This window comes from Bos grunniens, chromosome 20, assembly GCF_055505025.1.
Source record: "Bos grunniens cultivar Pamir isolate PY7600 chromosome 20, Bosgru_T2T1.0, whole genome shotgun sequence".
NCBI classification, from domain to species: Eukaryota; Metazoa; Chordata; class Mammalia; order Artiodactyla; family Bovidae; genus Bos; species Bos grunniens.
In genome coordinates this window covers 8,665,127-8,685,200 of record NC_141184.1, presented here as the reverse complement: position 1 = coordinate 8,685,200, position 20,074 = coordinate 8,665,127, and positions in this window count along the sequence as shown.

Sequence of the window (20,074 nt, the reverse complement as noted above, 5' to 3'; positions counted from 1 at the left end):
AAGAAGTATTGCTCCAGGAGATGAATTTGATCTCCTTTATAAGTGTTTTATTTTACTCAAAAAGCAAATCTTTTCAATAATGCATCCTTCATTATTCAAACTGCAGGACTAGCAAGGTGGGCATCTCCTGGGAACCTGTTAGAAATGGAACCTGTTAGTTTCCGGGGCTCGGAGCCAGACCTGCTGGATCAGGAAGGGGCACTGCGGTCTGTGTTCCAGCAGGGTACCCCATGCACCTCAAGATGTAGGACCTGTGCTGTGGAGCCAGGCGTCTTCAGTGGGGCCTTGTGCTGTTCTCCAGGACAGTGCTGCGGTGCCTGTGTGGACTCACGGCTTCCTGGTGCAGAGGGTTCAGCCCTGCCTGCCCCCACCCCCCTGTTCTGGGTGTGGAAATGCTATGAGCCCAGAGGAGCAGTGCTCTCTGCTGCTCAAGGGCTCTTTGGGAGGGTTGTGGGCTGCATTGGGCCCCTCCAGTCATCACCGTAGACAGAGACCTTATTTGGAGATAAGATCATTGCAGGTGTAATTGGTTAAGAGGAGGTCATGCTGGAACAGGGTGGGGCCCTCATTCAGTATGACTGTTGTCCTAGTAAAAGGGGAATTTGGACACAGACATATACCAAGAGAGAACACCATGTGAAGACGGAGGCAGAGATGAAATGCTAAAGGCGGCCAGCAAGCTCCTAGAAGCTAGGAGAGACGCTCCTTCACAGATTTCCAGAGAGCCAACCCTGCCGGCTCCTCCATCTTGGGCTTCCAGCCTCCCAAGCTGCCAGACAATACATTTCTGGTTTTAAGCCGCCCAGTTTGTGGTACTTTTTGTGGGAGCCCAAGGAAGCTAAAACAAGGACTCTTTAGGGTTAATTTTTTTTTTTTTTTGGTGAGTGGCCTGAGGTCTGAACAATTAACTTCAAAAGAACTTTTTGAGCACAACCCATTTGTCAGCTGGGAACTGCCTTACAGCTGAGCAAAAGCTCTATGTCATCTTGACAATTATTTGGGACGCGTGGTTCCCAGTTCCTGAGAGTGTTTGAGATGATATTTTTAGTGAGTTTTAAGTGACTGTAGTATCTTAAAGCGGGTTGTCAAAAGAATAATATTTCAGATTTTATAGCATTTTTGACCTTCTTCTTCTTTATCTTTATTTTCTTTTAGAATTGCCCTTTGTAAATGCTTTCCCTTAGTATTTTTTTTCATTTGGAGCCACAAATCAATACAATTAGATACAAAAGTCTTAGCTGAAAATAAAAGCAAATGAATGTATATGTTGAAGGAACATCTTGTACAATTTTTCTCTTCCAATTAGCCCAATTAGTCAGTGACATCTAGGACTGGTCTTCCAGAAATAATTGTGGGCCAAAAGCCCAGTTTTCAACTTTAATGAGTTGTTCTGAGTGAGCTGGTCTTCCCGCACAAATTGATAAGTATGAGGTATTCAGGGTAATAATTCTGGGTGTTTATCCTGTTCTTTCACTTGTTCATTAATTTTTGTCAAATAAATTTAAGACAAAAATTCTTAAAGATGTGACTTTTCATTTATGAGTGTGCCAAAAAATTTGCAAGTACATTTTTCCTACAATACCTTTCTAAATAAACTTTTAATACACACACACACACACACACACACACAGAGTCTTTTAACTCGTAAATGCACAAGATTGGGGAAAGTCAGCAGAAGAGTTCTGGTCCACTCAGTTGGCACTTGTTCAGTATGGGCCGCATGACCCAGACTCTGCTCCTGACAGTGAGGATATATTTCACAACCAGGAAAACTTGGATCTAAGAAATGATGATTATGTTCTACAACCTGGTTGTTGGAGCTCGAATTAATGAGTGGAAAAGTACAATGAAGCAGCTTCATAAAAAAGAACTGCTTTGAAATGGTAAGTAGATAACCCATCACTTATCTACCTGCAAGTGCCAGCTGAAATCACATTTTCTTTAATCTCAAATTGACGTGACTTCAAACTTCCCCCTGCAGGTGGCTGACCCCTTCGTGATACCTTGATTGTTTCTCCTCTCAGAGAAAAGAGAGCCATGGTGCTCCTGATGGATTATGGAGTGACGGGGAAGCAAGTTCACAAGCAAATGGCCATGACATAATATAAACACTGTAATGTGGAAATTGTAAATGTGATGAAAACAGCATATGATGGAATTCTGTTTGGCTAAGGTTCAGTGAAAGCTGAAGAGAAGTGTGGATTTTTTTTCAATTAGGAAGATGACTAAGTCTTCCTAAGATACATTAGCAGAGAAAGCTCTTCTAAACATAGAGAGTATGAGCAAAGGCCTGGAAATATCTGAGAAGGAACAGATTGTCTGCTACAAGTAGATTGGGAGGTAGAGAGAGAATGAGGGTAAATCTGGAAAGACAAACTGGGGCTACTTCAGAAAGGGTCTGACAATGCCGCCTTGGGCTTATTCTACAAGCAGTGCAAATTCTCAGGTACTTATAAGCTGGTATGGCAGAGGAAAGTGAAAGAAAAGTGAAGTCGCATAGTCGTGTCTGACTCTTTGCAACCCAATATACTGCAGCCCACCAGACTCCTCCATCCATGGAATTTTCCAGGCAAGAGTACTGGAGTGGGTTGCCATTTCCTTCTCCAGGGATCTTTCTGACCTAGGGATCAAACCCGGGTCTCCCGCATTGCAAGCAGGTGCTTTACTGTCTGAGCCACCAGGGACTTCTGGGGGTGGAGTGGGCAGAGGGAAGAGATGTGACTGAGAAGAGGACACAGAAGGGACCAGAGAAGTGATTCTCTCTGATGCAATATGAGTGGAACTAATATTGAGTTTGTTTATCAAAAGCTGGATGGGTTGTGCTAGGCTGAAAGCATTGGGTAGAGTGCTGGTTTGTGATGTAGATTTGGAAATCATCAAGATATAAAGCTTCACTACAATGAAGCTAGTAGAGGCGATGGAATTCCGGCTGAGCTATTTCAAATCCTAAAAGATGATCCTGTGAAAGTGCTGCAATCAATATGCCAGAAATATCAATAACCTCAGATATGCTGATGATACCACTCTAATGGCAGAAAGTGAAGAGCCTCTTGATGAAGGTGAAAGAGGAGAGTGAATAAGCTGGCTTAAAACTCAACATTCAAAAAACTAAGATCATGGCATCCAGTCCCATCAAGTCATGGCAAATAGATGGGGAAACAATGGAACCAGTGACAGACTTAATTTTTGCGGGCTCCAAAATCACTGCAGATGGTGACTGCAGCCATGAAATTAAAAGATGCTTGCTCCTTGGAAGAAAAGCTATGACCAACCTAGACAGCATATTAAAAAGCAGAGATGTTACTTTGCCAACAAATGTCCATCTAGTTAAAGCTATTGTTTTTCCAGTGGTCGTGTATGGATGTGAGAGCTGGACCATAAAGAATTGATGCTTTTGAGCTGTGGGTGCTGGAGAGGACTCTCAAGTGTGCCTTGGACTACAAGGAGATCCAACCAGTCAATCCTAATGGAAATCAACCCTGAATATTCATTTTAAGGACGGATGCTGAGGCTGAAGCTCCTGTCCTACCTGATGAGAAGAGCTGACTCATTAGAGAAGACCCAGATGCTGGGAAAGATTGAAAGCAGGAGGAGAAGGGGATGACAGAGGATGAGATGGTTGGATGGCATCACCGACTCAATGGACATGAGTTTGAGCAAGCTCTGGGAGATGGCGAAGGACAGGGAAGCCTGGTGTGCTGTAGTCCATTGGGTCACAAAGAGTTGGACATGACTGAGCAACTGAACAACAATGGCATGTAAAAGATAAGAAATGTGTTAGAAGTGGATTGACAGAAATTCAAGTTATAGGAATGTTAAGAGGCAACTAGAGAAATAACAGTCCTTTGCTGTTGTTATTCAGTTGCTAAGTCTTGTGCAACTCTTTGCAACGCCATGAACTGTAGCGTGTCAGGCTTCTCTGATCTTCACTGTCTCCTGGAGTTTACCCAAATGCATGTCCATGGTAGAGATCAAAAAAGGATAAAGATTTAGGAAGAGAATCAGTTAATAAGGATGTGATAAAATGGAATATAGTGGAGGGTTTTAACAAGAAGGCAGGGATCAGATGTAGAAGAGGTCCAGAACATAGTAGAAAATCATAGAAGGATTTGGCAATCAAGAGTCATAAGACATTTCTTTTGAGGTGGAATGATTTTGTGGGGGAGGATCACAGGGGGTGAGAATAAAGAGGGAAACAATTGTTCATGAACATTTAATAGTGTGAATGAATATGCATGCAAGGCTTCTTATGTCTATATGCATTGGTTACTCATCAATCACTTCAAGCAAATTATGTGATCTGGGCAAAACAAATATTCCTGTTCCTCCATTTAAAGTAGCGTTTACTGAACTAAAGTTACCTTTAGTCTATGGCAATAGCCAAATCTTTGCTTATTAACTAAGGTGTAGATAGTAGGTTTTAGTGTTTGATGGTGGTGGTGTGGAAGGGCAAAAAGTCTCTTAAGATTGTGAAAAACCCTATCCTTTCAGAGTGAAAAATTAACACATATGCTCCATTGTGCTGTGCTTAGTCGCTCAGCCATGTCCAACTCTTTGCAACTCCATGGACTGTAGCCTGCCAGGCTCCTCTGTCCATGGGATTCTCCAGGCAAGAATACTGGAGTAGGTTGCCATGCCCTCCTCCAAGGGATCTTCCCAACCTTGGGATAGAACCCAGGTCTCCCGCATTGCAGGCAGATTCTTTACCATCTGAGCCATCAGGGAAGCCCTGGTGTATATGCTCTGAAGGTAACCTATTATATTAGTTGGCTGGGGCTGCCATCACAAAATACTACAGATGATGGCTTAAACAACAGAAATTCATTTTCCTCACAGATGTGAGGCCCAAAAAAGCCTGAAACCAAGGTATTGGCAAGGTTGGTTGCTCCTGAGGACTCGAGGGAGAATCTGTTCCTTGGCTGATGGATAGCCATCCTCCCGTCTTCCTTCTGTGTGTGTCTGTTTCTAAATTCCCCTTTCTATAAGAACATCAGTCATATGGGATGAGGGCCTCATTTCAAGTGACCTCGTGTTAACTTGGGCTTCCTTGATGGCTCAGTGGGTAAAGAATCCACCTGCAATTCAGGAGATACAGGAGATGCGGATTCAATCCCTGGTTGGGAAGATCTCCTGAGGAGGAAATGGCAACTGCTCCAGTGTTCTTGTCTTGGAAATTTCATGGACAGAGGAGTCTAGTGGGCTACAGTCCATGGGGTCTCAGAGTCGGACATGACTGAGCACGTGGCACTAACAAAATTTAACTTAATTACCTCTTCAAAGACCCTATCTCCAAATACATTTAGAGAAAGTGGGTGTTAGGACAGCAACATATGAATTCTTGGGGGACATAGCTCAGCTCATCATACCCATTCTCTGGAAGCATCTGGAAATATTTGAGGGAGTTTTGCAGCCATGAAATTAAAAGATGTTTACTCCTTGGAAGAAAAGTTATGCCCAACCTAGATAGCATATTGAAAAGCAGAGACATTACTTTGCCAACAAAGGTCTGTCTAGTCAAGGCTATGGTTTTTCCAGTGGACAGGGAGTCCTGGCGTGCTGTGATTCATGGGGTCGCAAAGAGTCGGACACGACTGAGCGACTGAACTGAACTGAACTGAAGCACTTAGAATCCCATCATGATGTCAGTGTGTACTCTTAGGAAATTATGCTGCACTGGCATGCCCAAAGTGTTGCCTCATGCATGCGTGCTAATTCGCTTCAGTCACGTCTGACTCTTAGCGACCCCATGGACTGTAGCCCACCAGGCTCCTCTGTCCATGGGATTCTCCAGGCGAGAATACTAGAGTGGGTTGCCATTTCCTCCTCCAGGGGATCTTCCCCACCAAGGGACGGAAACTTCGTCTCTTGTGTCTCCTGCATTGGCAGGCGGGTTCTGTACTACCAGCGCCACAAGTGTTGCTGAGTCAATCCTGAAACATCTAGTCTGAGCAAGGCTCTGTTAACAGAAGGCAGATGATCAGCATGGGCCAGTGGATGAGAACTGGGGAGCAGGACCTTCTGGGGCAGGAACTTCACTGTTGGTGGGACAGGGTGCCCTGTGTAGCAGACATATGCTTTGGTGTCTCTGAAACGTTAGTCTGTTTTCCTAGGACTTGATGTAACTACCCATCAGATTATTTCACAATCTGCCTCTTATTCTCACTACATGCTCTTCATAGAATATTTTTTTTGGGGTATAATTTCACTGTTCAAGGTGAAATTTTCCAAGTAAAATGACTACACTGACCTGAAGAGGTAAAAGGAAGGGATGCTTTTGCTGTGAACTAAGAAACCACCATTCTTACTTGCATATCCACCTCTCAAGGACAACTAGAGCCTGTCCCTGGGAGACTTCTGGGCACCTGGCATGGCTAAAGACCAAGCCACTTCGCCCAGCCCTGCTGTCCTGGAAGACTGGGCTCTAACTGGTCTTCTCAGGCAACTGAAGTCCTCTTCTCTGCACATGCAACACTTGTCAATCCTTTTTGTGAAAGATCACGTGGGAAGACTTTGAACCATTTGCTAAAATTAGATCTGTGGGTTTTGGTTGGCTTTGATTTCCTATATTCTGTCTGTCTGCTATTTCAAGTGATTGAAATGAGCAGTTAACTTGGCAATGTGAGGGAACGTTATCTATCCTGTGTTTCTAGTCTTCTGTGGTTTTATTACTCTATGGTGGCATCTCATGAAACTAGGATCTCTCCTAAGAAGTGACTTATCATTAAAAATCACTGTTTTATCTGCATTGTGTGTTCATATGTGTGTGTGCATGTGCATGTCCATGTGTGTGTGTGCATGTGTAAAGAGTAGCTATTGCGGGCAGCGTTTACACCTATGGAAGTGTCTGCTCCCCCAGAAACATGGAGCGCAGGAGTCTCTGGTCTTGAGCAAGCCCAATTCCTATCACTCTCCATCAAACTTCCTTCTCATTTGCCTCAAGGGGCTCTTGTGCCCTGAATGTAATTTTTTCATTCAGTAAGCCTGACTCATAAATCCACCAGGAGTTATCAATGTTCTTATGACTTTGGCAGCAGACTGACTCTATCTTTGACCTACAACCCAGTAGATATCTGCCCAAGAGAGGAAACAAGGATTTCAAACACATGCCATTTATATACTTTCCTTCACACAAGATCTCAAGGACAAATAAGGTGAACATGTAACGAAAGAGGTCCAAAGAACAATGGACACAAGACACTTAAGGAGAACAAAGAGGCTATTAAAATATCATTAATGATTAATTTGGAGGATTATATGTATAAGATTGTCTTTGTGCAATGTATTAATATATTTAAAATATATATTTTTGTTATTAAAATACTTAAGGGCTTCCCTGGTGGGACAGTGGATAGGAATCCACTTGCCAACACAGGGAACACGGTTCAGTCCCTGGTCTGGGAAGATCCCACATATCCTGAAGCAACTAAGCCCATGTGCCACAAGTACTGAGTCTGAGTGCTGCAATTGCTGAAGCCTGCCTGCCCAAGAGCCTGTGTTCCATGACAAGAGAAGCCACCGCAATGAGAAGCCCATGAACTGCAGCTAGAGTAGCCCCTGCTCATCACACCTAGAGAAAGCCCCAAGGCAGCAACGAAGACCCAGCACAACCAAAAGTAAATAAATAAAAGTTGGAAAAGTAAATCCATTTCAATTGTGTTACTCAGTTCTCCAGGATGTATGTATGTATATTTCATATATAATAATAATATACTAATATATGATATATAATATAATATTTGTTGTTCAGTCACACAGTCGTGTCTGACTCTTTGTGACCCAATGGACTGCAGAGTGCCAAACTTCCCTGTCCTTCACTATCTTCCAGATTTTGCTCAAATTTAATCCGTTGAGTCGAAAATCCAGTCTGCGGTTCAAAACGGGAGGTCATCAGGCTACAGACCCAGGGAAGATCCTCTGTTGCAGTTCAAGTCCAAAGACTACCCTGCTGGTGGGGAAGAGTTGATGCTGCAGTGCTAGACTGTAGGGTGCCCACTGCAGAATTCCCAGAATTCCCTCTTGTTCCGAGAAGGTCAACCTTTTCTTCAGTTAAGGCTTTCAACTGACTGGGTGAACTCACTATGGAGGACAATCTGCTTTATTCATCATCCATCCATCAACTTAAATGTAAATCCCACACCAGAAACACCTCCACAGACACATTCAGAATAATGTTGGATCATGCATCTGGGCGCCGTGGCCCAGGCAGATAAAACTAACCATCATATTAATACTCTACTAGGCTTTCCTGGTGGCTCAGTGGTAAAGAAACTGCCTGCCAATGCAGGAGACCCAGGTTTGATCCCTGTGTCAGAAGATCCCCTGGAGAAGGAAATGGCAACCCACTCCAGTAGTCTTGCCTGGAGAATCCCCATGGACAGAGGAGCCTGGAAGGCTACAGTCTGTGGTGTTGCAAGAGTTGGACACGACTGAGTGACTAAACCACCATCACCCAATACTCTTTCCTCCAAAACTGTGAAGGTATTTTGATTGGAATTATGTTGGCAGCAGCTTTTTCACTTTTGACTGCTGCATAAATGGCAAAAATGGGAAGTCATAGGGACCCCTGTTTAGGTGGGGTGGAGTTGTAGGTAATGGTCGGTGGAGGAATGTGAGTCTTCGAAGCTGTCTGAGGGACTGCATTCAGTATAAGTTGCTGAGCCCCACACTGCTGTTTGTGTGCATCGAGCTTCAGGTGAGCCTGTAGAAAACTTTGCACTGGTTGACAGGATGCTTACTGGAAAAAAAAAATGTTGAGTGATGATGCCATCTGATGCCAGTTTGAATTTGAAAAAGGACATAGTTCTAGGATCTGTAATCTTCAACATTTTTATGTGTAACCTGGATAAAAACAGGAAGAGGTGATGGTTGTTGGGTCACCAAGTTATGTTCAGCATTTTTGCCACCCCATGGACTGTAGTCCACCAGGCTCCTCTGTCCATGGAATTCTCCAGGCAAGAATTCTGGAGTGGGTTGCCATTTCCTTCTCCAGGGGATTGTCCCAACCCAGGGATTAAACCCAAGTCTCCTGCATTGCAGGCAGAATCTTTCCTGCTGATCCACCAGGGAAGCCCAGGTGTGATTATTACAGTTTTATGAATCTGGGTTGGACAGTAGATAAGTAAGACATGGGGCATTCACATAAAGAACTGAATCTAAGTAGTAACACACAGGAGTGCATTGTGATCCTATTCTTGGCTTCTCAAGCTCTTCTGCAAACTGCAGAAAGATGGGGTTGTGGCTTAGGCACAAGGTGTATGTAAAAAAGACTTAGGAAACTTGAGGTGATCGTGGATTTGATGAGTTTGCCAAGGCCAACTGGATGCACAGAAAAGCTTGAGTTGAGTTTGCTTGTCAACTTGGCCTACTGGGAGAGAGTGCTCTGTCCCCAGGAAGTCACAAGACAATCGGCCACTCTGTTTAATCACCACCTTCTAAATAGCATTGCTCAAGGGGGTTTCCATATAATTATGGCTAGAAGGTAGGGTGTGCAGTGAAATTATTTCCCCACATTTTTCTTCTTGCTGTCATATTTTTTCAGAAAATGAGTACTCAGAATTCGTTTCCACAGTGGAAGCCTTTAGAGTACAAATCCATTTATGATGGCAAATGTAGCTCTATTTGTATATTTTAGCTGAAATCAATTATATAAGTGCTTCAGAAGACCTTTATTTTGCCCAATGTTTCATCGGCATCAAGGATTTAAGAAGCTGTTTGATCTTTCCTTTGCTGAAACTCCTTTGTAAGAGTGATGGGCTTGCTAAAATTTACAGTGATGCTAACCTGATTACTCTGAACCATTTTAAGAGGATTAGGCTTTTCAAGGGGAGGATGGATTCTAATCCCATGACTAATGTTTTGGCCAATATAGTACAATGCTTTTTGATTATGAAAATTGGTTAGTAACCATTTCATTATGCTCCATCCTTTTCTGCTCATGACAAGCAGTCCTAAAATGTGGCTGTTGGACCTTGGTTATAGATTTGCTCTGTATCCCTGAAATAATCACCGTGGAGCAGGGCAACCTGCCATGTTGCAGGAGGGACCTGGGGGTAAATTTCTTTGGCTGTTGACAATAGCGGGTGACTAGTTAGGGGCAAGCGTTTCCCATTATTGAATCAAGGTCGAATATAGAGAAGGGAGTAGGGAGGAGGTGGTAATAATCATCTCAGAGGGAAATATTCTTCGCCAGGATAGAGTTATGTTTCCAGGTTGAGGTTTCCAAATGTTGTTTTGCTGGAAAGAAAATAGCTTACTTGTGTTATTATTGTCACTATGCTAAAATTTACGACGGATAGACGCTTTCGAAAGTGGTTAATTAACCAACTTTGTAAGCAGAAAGGGATATCTTACAGATTTGGGAACCAGATATTTGAATCCAGAGGCTCCTGGTCTGATAAAAACTTGGGGATAATTTTATACTGAAGGGAATCTGGAAATGTGGCTTAGTTACCAAAATAGCAGATTTTCTGAGAGATGTTGAAAGTTTATGAAGAGGATAGACTATTTGAAATGGGGATTATATTAGTGAAACTAAACTCATAGCCTCACTGACCCAATGGACATGACTTTGAGCAAAGTCCAGGATAGTGGAAGACAGAGGAGCCTGACATGCTGCAGTCTCTGGGGTCACAAAGAGTCAGACACGACTTAGTGCCTGAACAACAATTAACAGACTCAGGCTCTACCCTGATCCTCCCTCCACACCCCCTTGTCTCCTAATTGGACCCCTCATCATTATTTGGTAGCTCAAAGCACTTGCCAGCAGTCATCCTTGACACCTGTCTCTTGCAGAGTTCCTTGATCCAACCAACTACTAAGTCTATTGCTCTTCCTAAGAGCCGTCAGATTCTCTGCACCTCCACACCACTGTGGGTGAAACCACAATCACATCCACGTGGACTATAGAGACAGGAATCAAATTTGCCTCCCCAAGCCCTCTACACTTTTGGTGGGAACAAAAGTTTGTGCAGCCACTATGAAAAATAGCATGGAGGGTCTTCAAAGAACTCAAAATACAGTTGCTATCTGATCTACTATTTCACTCCTGGGCATGTATCTGGATAAAACCACAATTCAAGAAGATACTTGCACCTCTATGTTCATAGAAGCACTGTTCACAAGAGCCAAGACATGGAAATGACTTAAATATCGACCAACAGAGGAAAGAATAATGAACATGTGTACATAAATACAGTGGAATATGGCTCAGCTATAAAAAAGGGTGAAATAAGGCCATTTGCAGCAGCCTGGATGGACCTAGAGATTATCAAACTAAGTGAAGTAAGTCAGAAAGAGAAAGACAAATACCATATGATATCACTTATATGTGAAATCTGAGATGTGACACAAAAGAACTTATCTATGAAACAGGAGCAGACTCATAGAGACCAGACTTGTGGTTGCCAAGGTGGAGGGGAGAAAGAGATGGCTGGATTGGGAGCTTGGGATTCAGTTCAGTTCAGTTCAGTCGCTCAGTCATGTCCAACTCTTTGCGACCCCATGAATTGCAGCACGCCAGGACTCCCTGTCCATCACCAACTCCCGGAGTTCACTCAAACTGATGTCTATTGAGTCGGTGATGCCATCCAGCCATCTTATCCTCTGTTGTCCCCTTTTCCTCCTGCCCCCAATCCCTCCCAGCATCAGAGTCTTTTCCAATGAGTCAACTCTTCGCGTGAGGTAGACAGAGTACTGGAGTTTCAGCTTTAGCATCATTCCTTCCAAAGAAATCCCAGGGCTGATCTCCTTCAGAATGGACTGGTTGGATCTCCTTGCAGTCCAAGGGACTCTCAAGAGTCTTCTCCAACACCACAGTTCAAAAGCATCAATTCTTCGGCGCTCAGTTTTCTTCACAGTCTGACTCTCACATCCATACATGACCACTGGAAAAACCATAGCCTTGACTAGATGGACCTTTGTTGGCAAAGTAATGTCTCTGCTTTTGAATATGCTATCTAGGTTGGTCATAACTTTCCTTCCAAGGAGTAAGCATCTTTTAATTTCATGGCCGCAGTCATCATCTGCAGTGATCTTTGTGCCCCCCAAAATAAAGTCTGATACTGTTTCCACTGTTTCCCCATCTATTTCCCATGAATTGATGGGACCAGATGCCATGATCTTCGTTTTCTGAATGTTGAGCTTTAAGCCAACTTTTTCACTCTCCTCTTTCACTCTCATCAAGAGGCTTTTTAGCAGAAGCAAACTATTAAAGCTAGAATGAATAAACCTCAAGGATTCACGGTATAGCACAGGGAAGTATAGTTAATATCGTGAAATAAACCACAATGGAAACGGATATGAAAAGTAATACATGTAAATATATATATGTATAACTGTATCACTTTGCTGTACAGAGGAATTAACACAGCATTGTAAATCAACTATACTTCAATAAAAGAAAAAAAATTGCCCCTACAAATTCCTCTTAGCTCCTTTCAGTGTGTTCTGTGCACTGTAGCCGAGTTATGTTTTTTAAGCAAACTTGATCATGTTGTTCCCTTCCTCTCTCATCCTCTGTGCTCCATACAATGCTTCACTCAGTTCCTTTGACCAAGGCTTCCCTGAGAGCTTAGTTGGTAAAGAATCTGCCTGCAATGCAGAAGACCCCGGTTTGATTCCTGGGCCGGGCAGATCCACTGGAGAAGGGATAGGCTACCCACTCCAGTGTTCTTGGGCTTTCTTTGTGGCTCAGCTGGTCAAGAATCACCTGCAATGTGGGATACCTGGGTTTGATCTCTGGATTAGGAAGATCCCCTGGAGAAGGGAAAGGCTACCCACTCCAGTAGTCTGTACTGGAGAATTCCATGGGCTGTATAGCCCATGGGGTCCCAAAGAGTCAGACATGACTGAATGCCTTTCACTGCTTCTGTCACGTGACTGTAGATGCCCAGGCCGGGCTGGGTTAGGTCTCCCCATCATCTGCTCACACAGCACCCAGTACTATCCCCACCACTGCACCGTGGTGATGAGACAGTTGACTGTTCTTTGCCTTCTTTCACCTGCTAACCTGTCAGCTTGGCGGGGCAGGCACGGTGACTGCCATGTTTCCTCCATACCGGAGCTCTGCCTACCATACTCCAGGGACTCGCTACACATTTGTTGAATAGAAAAATAGACGAGAACCTGAGATGCGTGGTGGCTGTGCAGGGGGAGTTCTCACGTGAGCCTGAAATGTCAGGAACTGAGAGTGTATACATGTACTGTATGGTGGAGGGCAGCATAAGGAGAGAAGACATCGTCCCAGTGTATTCGTTCTCCTCCCTCTTCCTTCACCCATCCTCCCCTTTGGTACCTCTGGGCCATTCTGCAACCATCCCCCGAGGAGTAGAGAAAGGCAGGTGGGTCTCTTTCTGGTTTGTGAGTTGTGAAAGCTGAGTGTGATATCACAAGGAACAACTGCCATGGGGAAGCGATGGGGCACAGAAGTTGGTGGACCCCTAAAAGGGGAGCCCTAGGGCCCTGCTTCCTACAAGTGGCCTTAAAGGCAGAAGCTTCAGGGGTTATGTGGTATGAGAGCAGAGATGCCCTGAGCCCCTAGACAGCAAGACCACAGAATAAAATCAATTGTCCCTTGGGACCCTGATGAGACTCCTCGGGTTTTAGTGTAGGTAGTGGCTGGTGACTGAACCTGACTTGCGAAAGGGCACAGAGGCATCTGGAAAAGCACCAGCATGCCAGCAAGGGAGCTGGCCAGATCAGGAAGGGCTTTCAGGAATTAGGAGGGGTGGGTGGGCTCCAAGAGCTGTGCATTCATGTGTAAATGTCATGTAAACCCTAAATTTCTTAGCATTCTCTGTTAAAATCTCTTAGTGGCTAATATTTATACAATATTCATGAAAACCTCCCAAAATAGAATCACACTTACCTACATACTATATCATTATTTTGCAATTGGAACTCTTACAGCAGGCAGAATAATGTCCCTGCCCCCTAAAGATGACCATGTTCTAGACCCTGGATATGAAAAATTCATCACCTTAAATGGTGAAAGGGACTCTGCAGAAACTTCTCAGATGTGATTAAGGATTTTGAGATGTGAGATCATCTGGATTATCCAGGTGAGCCTGATGGAACCACCAAGGTCTCCTTGTTAGAAGGGAACAGCAGGATCAGAGTCAGAAGACGACATGAGGACAGAAGCTGGGGTCAAAGTCAAAGAGAGACTTGGAGATGGAGCAAGGGACCATGTGCCCAAGAATGCAGACAGCTTCTAGAAGCTGGGCAGGGCAAAAGAGGAAAGATTCACTCCTCCATCCACTGGAAGAACACAGCCTTGTTGACATCTGGACTTTAGCCCAGTGAGACCCTGCTTACTTCTGACCCTCAGGGCTGCCATATAATACACCTGTTGTTGTAAACCACAAAGTTTGTGGGGAATTGTTCCAGCAGTGATAGAAAACTAAAGCTTGCCTTGAAAATATGTAATTAATATTTTCATGTCCATAGAGACATTGCTTTAGCCTCACTGGTTATGACTCCAAGGAGTTTTCCATGATAAAGCTATACTATACTTACTGATCTCCTATGTCTGGACATTTAGGTTACATTCTAGGTTTTTCTACTTGCCATTGTAAACGCCACTTTGATTAGTATCCTTGACATATGTCCTTCTGCACTTTTCTGGTATTTCTTTAGGATCGATTTCTCTAAGTGCAGTTCTGGGAAATGCATATTTTAAACGTTTGTGACACACGCTGGACACTTGATTCTGAGACACGGAGATGTTCCATGTAAATTTGTTGTTGACCAGGTGACTGTATCCATCTGTCATTTTCATTTATAAAGCCAGGTCTGCTAAGAGAGAACATCCTTTCTCCTTCCTTCTGTTGCCTACAAAGAGGAGAAAAGGGGGATGCTACATGTGAGAGCTGGACTGTGAAGAAAGCTGAGCACAGAAGAACTGATGCTTTTGAACTGTGGTGTTGGAGAAGACTCTTGGGAGTCCCTTGGACTGCAAGGAGATCCAACCAGTCCATCCTAAAGGAGATCAGTCCTGGGTGTTCATTGGAAGGACTGATGCTGAAGCTGAAACTCCAATACTTTGGCCACCTCATGCGAAGAGTTGACTCCCTGGAAAAGACTCTGATGCTGGGAGGGATTGGGGGCAGGAGGAGAAGGGGACAACAGAGGATGAGATGGCTGGATGGCATCACTGACTCGATGGACATGAGTTTGAGTGGACTCTAGGAGTTGGTGATGGACAGGGAGGCCTGGCATGCTGTGATTCATGGGGTGGCAAAGAGTCGGACATGACTGAGCAAATGAACTGAACTGAACGTAGTGCAGGGAGGAGCCTGATTTATATAATTAGTGGGCATGTTCTTGCTAGGAGGCCTCCTAAGTGGCAGCGATCAACCTCTTGCAACAAAGCTGGGGTGGAAGAAGTTGAACCCGTGAATCCCCTGAACTGACATGTACCACTTTATTCTCCAAAATGTTTGCCTCTGCAGGGATGTGACTTGGCGCACCGGCAGTGCTAAGCATCTTCTGGGGGCATGTGGTGAGGGCAGCAGAACGCCCTCACTGTGAAATCACAGGAGCGTTTGTTGTACACATTAAACGCATCACTAATCTCTATTAGTAGAAAATAAAGACACCACTGGAGTTAATCAGGGACAAAGGACTAACAAGACAAGGATATGGCACTGGGAAAAGTGGGTATCAATCTGGAATTTCAACAACCAGAGGCTTTAATTTCGAAAGAAATTCATTGTAGACACAGTTATTTATTTCTAAAATACTAAGGTTAACTCAGAAGTGATCGTATGCGTGAGTGATAAAAGGCAGAAAATGAGGATGAAGGGAAACAGAAACTCCAGTGGGCAGGAGACTGTGTGGAGATGGGGTGAATTGTTTTTGCTGCTGTTGTTTTATCCCTAAGTCGTGTCTGACTCTGTGACTCCATGGACAGTAGCCCGCTAGGCTCCTCTGTCCATGGGATTTCCCAGGCGGGAATACTGGAGTGGGTTTCCATTTCCTTTTACAGGAGATCTTCCTAACCCACGGATCAAACTCAGGTCTCCTGCATTAGCCGGCAGATTCTTTACCTAAGCTTCCCTTAGGGTAAATTGAAAAATCCTAAATATGCTAAAAATTGATTACAATTCCTCAGGTAACAGGTCTGTGGATGGCCTATAACCCTGGTGCTGTGCACAAGCTCTTCTACTCTATTTACTATTAAATCATTAACATATATGTTGATATGACACAGGCTGCTGTGCATATTTGGGCAAATAGCCACAGATACACCCTCAGAGATTGCTGACCACACGGCAAAACATATCTGTGAAAGGCTAATGATCTGGGAAATCAAAACAAATCTACACACTCATCTTCATGCCGTGAAATATAAAGGTACTTTGAAACATCCAAATCCTGAGATTTTCATTTTTGGGGGGAAATATTTTGCATATTTGAACCAAGTGCAGGAAACATCTTTTTTCTATGTCTCTCCCCTTTAGTCAAAGCAGGACTGGAGAAGGGTTCTAATGGCCGTGCTTATAGGAATCCCTGTGCCAGGGCAGACATAACAAATTACTTTACAAACTTGGAAGCTTGAAACAACAGAAATTTATTCTCTAACAGTGTGGAGGCCAGAAGTCTGACATCAAGCTGTCAGCAGGGTCAAGCTCCCACTGAAGGCTCTACAGAAAGTCCTTCCTGCTTCTTCCAGCTTCTAGTGGCTCCAGGCGTTCCTCAGGTTGTGGCCGAACCCCTCCAATCTGCCTTTGTCTTCATATGGCTTCTCCTTCTCTCTGTCTCCTTAAGGACGCTTGGTTAAATGAACAGCCCACCAAGGTTATCCTGGGTGATCTCCTCTTCAGACTCTTAATCACATCTGTAAAGATCCCTTTGACAAGTGTGGTCACGTTCAGAGTTATGGGAAGTGGGGCATGGATACACCTGTCTGGGGGCCACTGTTCAGCCTCCTACACTCCCCTGTCCTCTGGAGGGTGATGTGGACAGGGTGGACAGTGGCTGCTTGCTTTACTTGCCTGGGAGACTGAATGGACACATGGATGAAGGTCAGACCATATACATAAAAATAGAACTCGGACCCACAACCTGCAGCCACCTACTGAGGACACCAACCCTTATGCTGCATAACCAGCTGAGGAAGACAGTCCACTGTCTGTAAGTCTGACTTGTAGGAAGTCAGAGTACTAAGTCTAGTGACCTTCTGTAATATGGATGAACCTTTGTTTCTAATACAAGTTAATCTCTAAAGGGATGGTGCCTATAAGCTTAAATTATACATAATAGCCCAACTCTGGGAACCCTGCTTCCCAGGTAATGAACATTAAGCTCAAATACCTTTGTTTAGCTCACAGGAAATGCCCTGACCAGGCCCACCTGTGAATAACAGTAGGAAGGAGGAAATTAGCACATCCCTTTTAGAGGCGGATGGGAACCAGGAAGTGTTTGACTTTACTCCCTCCCCTTTGAGTATAAAAGGAGCCTGAATTCTAACTCAGGGAAGATGGTTCTTTGGGACATGAGTCCACCATCTTCTTGGTCTGCTGGCTTTCCAAATAAAGTCATTATTCCTTGCCCCAAACAGCCTCACCTCTTGATTTATCAGCCTGTCATGCAGCAAGCAGTATGAGGCTGGACACTTCTAGGAAGCTAAGCCATGAGTCTTGTAACAATTGGCTCCAGATTAATAACTGACAGCTTTTCTAATTTTTGTTCCCACTTCGAACTTAGGACCAACAAGAGAAGGTCACATCAGCACCCTTCCCAATGGTATAGGATGTCCCACTTCTCCTTAGCTTTCCTCCAGCTTCTCCAGCCCACAGCCTCCATCAGGACATAACTGAGCATTTCCTTTCTCCCCTGAGAAACTTTCCCACTCCTCTGCCTGACTCCAAGTCTCTGCCAAGTGCAAATTACGATGACCGACTCCCTCGCTAGAGCAAGCTCTGAGCCTGTGCTCCACGCACTTGGTTGGTCTTCCTTTCGTCCAATGCCTTTGCCATTCTTCTTTCTGCATCAGGCAAACCTTCTCTGCTGAGGGCTATTCTGCCTTTCACATCCCTTTCCACAGCATAGTATCTACCTGCTGATAAGGAGAGGTCATGTCACGATGGTGGCACTGAGCGGCGCAGGACTGGAAGATGAGATGAACAAAGGCCTAAGTGGTTCCAGGGCCTCCAGGGGGTAGAAACAATAGGACCCATGGTGACGTGTGGGGACGCATCACAGAAACCACTAAAAACTCTATCCTTCAAATCTGCACACATTAAAAAGACACTTGCGTGTGCAGCCCAGGCTTTTGGGGTTAGACTTCATAGGCTATTTCTCACTTAACAAATGGAATTGCATCTGGAATAAGCCAACATTTATTTTCTCCTAGGTCTCCCTGGTGGTTCAGCGGTAAATAATCTACTTGCCAGTGTAGGAGATGTGGGTTCAATCCCTGGGTCATGAAGATCCCCTAGAGAAGGAAATAGCAACCCATTCCAGTATTCTTGCCTGGAAAATTCCATGGACAGATGAGCCTAGTGGGCTACCGTCCATGGGGTCACAAAGACTTGGTCGTGGCTGAGCACACCACCACCACAACACCCTGTAGGGACGGCAACCTGGCACAAAAGCACATCTAGGAGTAAGAGAGAGTTTTTTAGGTATAGAGGACTGTATGAAGGGGCTTCCTGGGTGGCGCTAGTGGTAAAGAATCTGCCTGCCAATGTAGGAAAGGCAAGAGATGTGGGTTCGATTCCTGGGTCGGGAAGATCCCTCTGGAGTAGACTACATGAAGTCCATTCTGAAAGAAAAATAGAGAGAAGGTCAGAAAGGGTTAACGTCTAAAGGGGAAAATCAGGACAGCTCAGAGAGAACATGAAATAGTATGAGAAGGTGTGAGAGGCCGAGTGGTTTAAAATAAATCGCTCGGGGCTGAAAGTCAGGTGACCGGGGTGATGGGAAACAAGGAGCCGATTTATGGGCTCCTTGGAATTCCCTGCTGCTCCATAATTCACGCTCTGCTACCAGCCTGACACTTGCCTGATGAGACAATAATTCTGGGACTCTGTTTTTTTCATATGAAAAGGTCTCCGTTTTTAGGAACATATCCTAGAGCCAATGGGACCACCGGCTCTAACATCCATGAGGACAGGTTGAAGCAGAGGTTTTGGACCTGCTGTCCCCTGAGCCACACGGAGGTTTTCTGGAGGGTCTGGAGCAGCTTTGGGAACCTAGCTGTGTGTAGCGATCTGTCTCGTGTGTGTGTGTGTGTGTGTGTGTGTGTGTGTGTGTGTATGTGTGTGTGTGCACGCGCTCAGCCACATCAGACTCTTTGCAGCCCCATGGACTGTAGCCCGCCAGTCTCCTCTGCCTGTGTAATTCTTCAGGCAAGAACACTGGAGTGAAGCCATGCCCTTCTCCAGGGGATCTTCCCGAGCCAGGGACTGAACCCGAGTCTCTTGCATCTCTTGCATTAGGTGGATTCTTTACGGCTAGCACCACCTGAAAAGCCCCATTGTCAATCCAAATAATGCCACATTTGTTAGTTTTGCACATAGGGCTTCTTCCTACATTTTTATTGAAAACATTTCCTTTTAGCTAAACATTTTGAAAGCATTCTGGAGAGGTAAGTTACCTAGGCAGCGAGTGTGTGTGTGTGTATTAGTTGCTCTGCTGCTGCTGCTGCTAAGTCGCTTCAGTCGTGTCCGACTCTGTGCGACCCCACAGATGGCAGCCCACCAGGCTCCCCCATCCCTGAGATTCTCCAGGCAAGAACACTGGAGTGGGTTGCCATTTCCTTCTCCAATGCATGAAAGTGAAAAGTGAAAGTGAAGTTGCTCAGTCGTGTCTGACCCTCAGCGACTCCATGGACTTCAGCCTTTCAGGCTCCTTTGTCCATGGGATTTTCCAGGCAAGAGTACTGGAGTGGGGTGCCATTGCCTTCTCCGATTAGTTGCTCAGTCATGTCTGATTCTTTGTGACCCCATAAGCTGTAGCCCACCAGACTCCTCTGTCCATGGGATTTCCCAGGCAAAAATACTAGAGAGGGTAGTGGTTTGCTTCTCCAGGGGATCTTCCCAACCCAAGGATTGAACTGGGGTCTCCCATA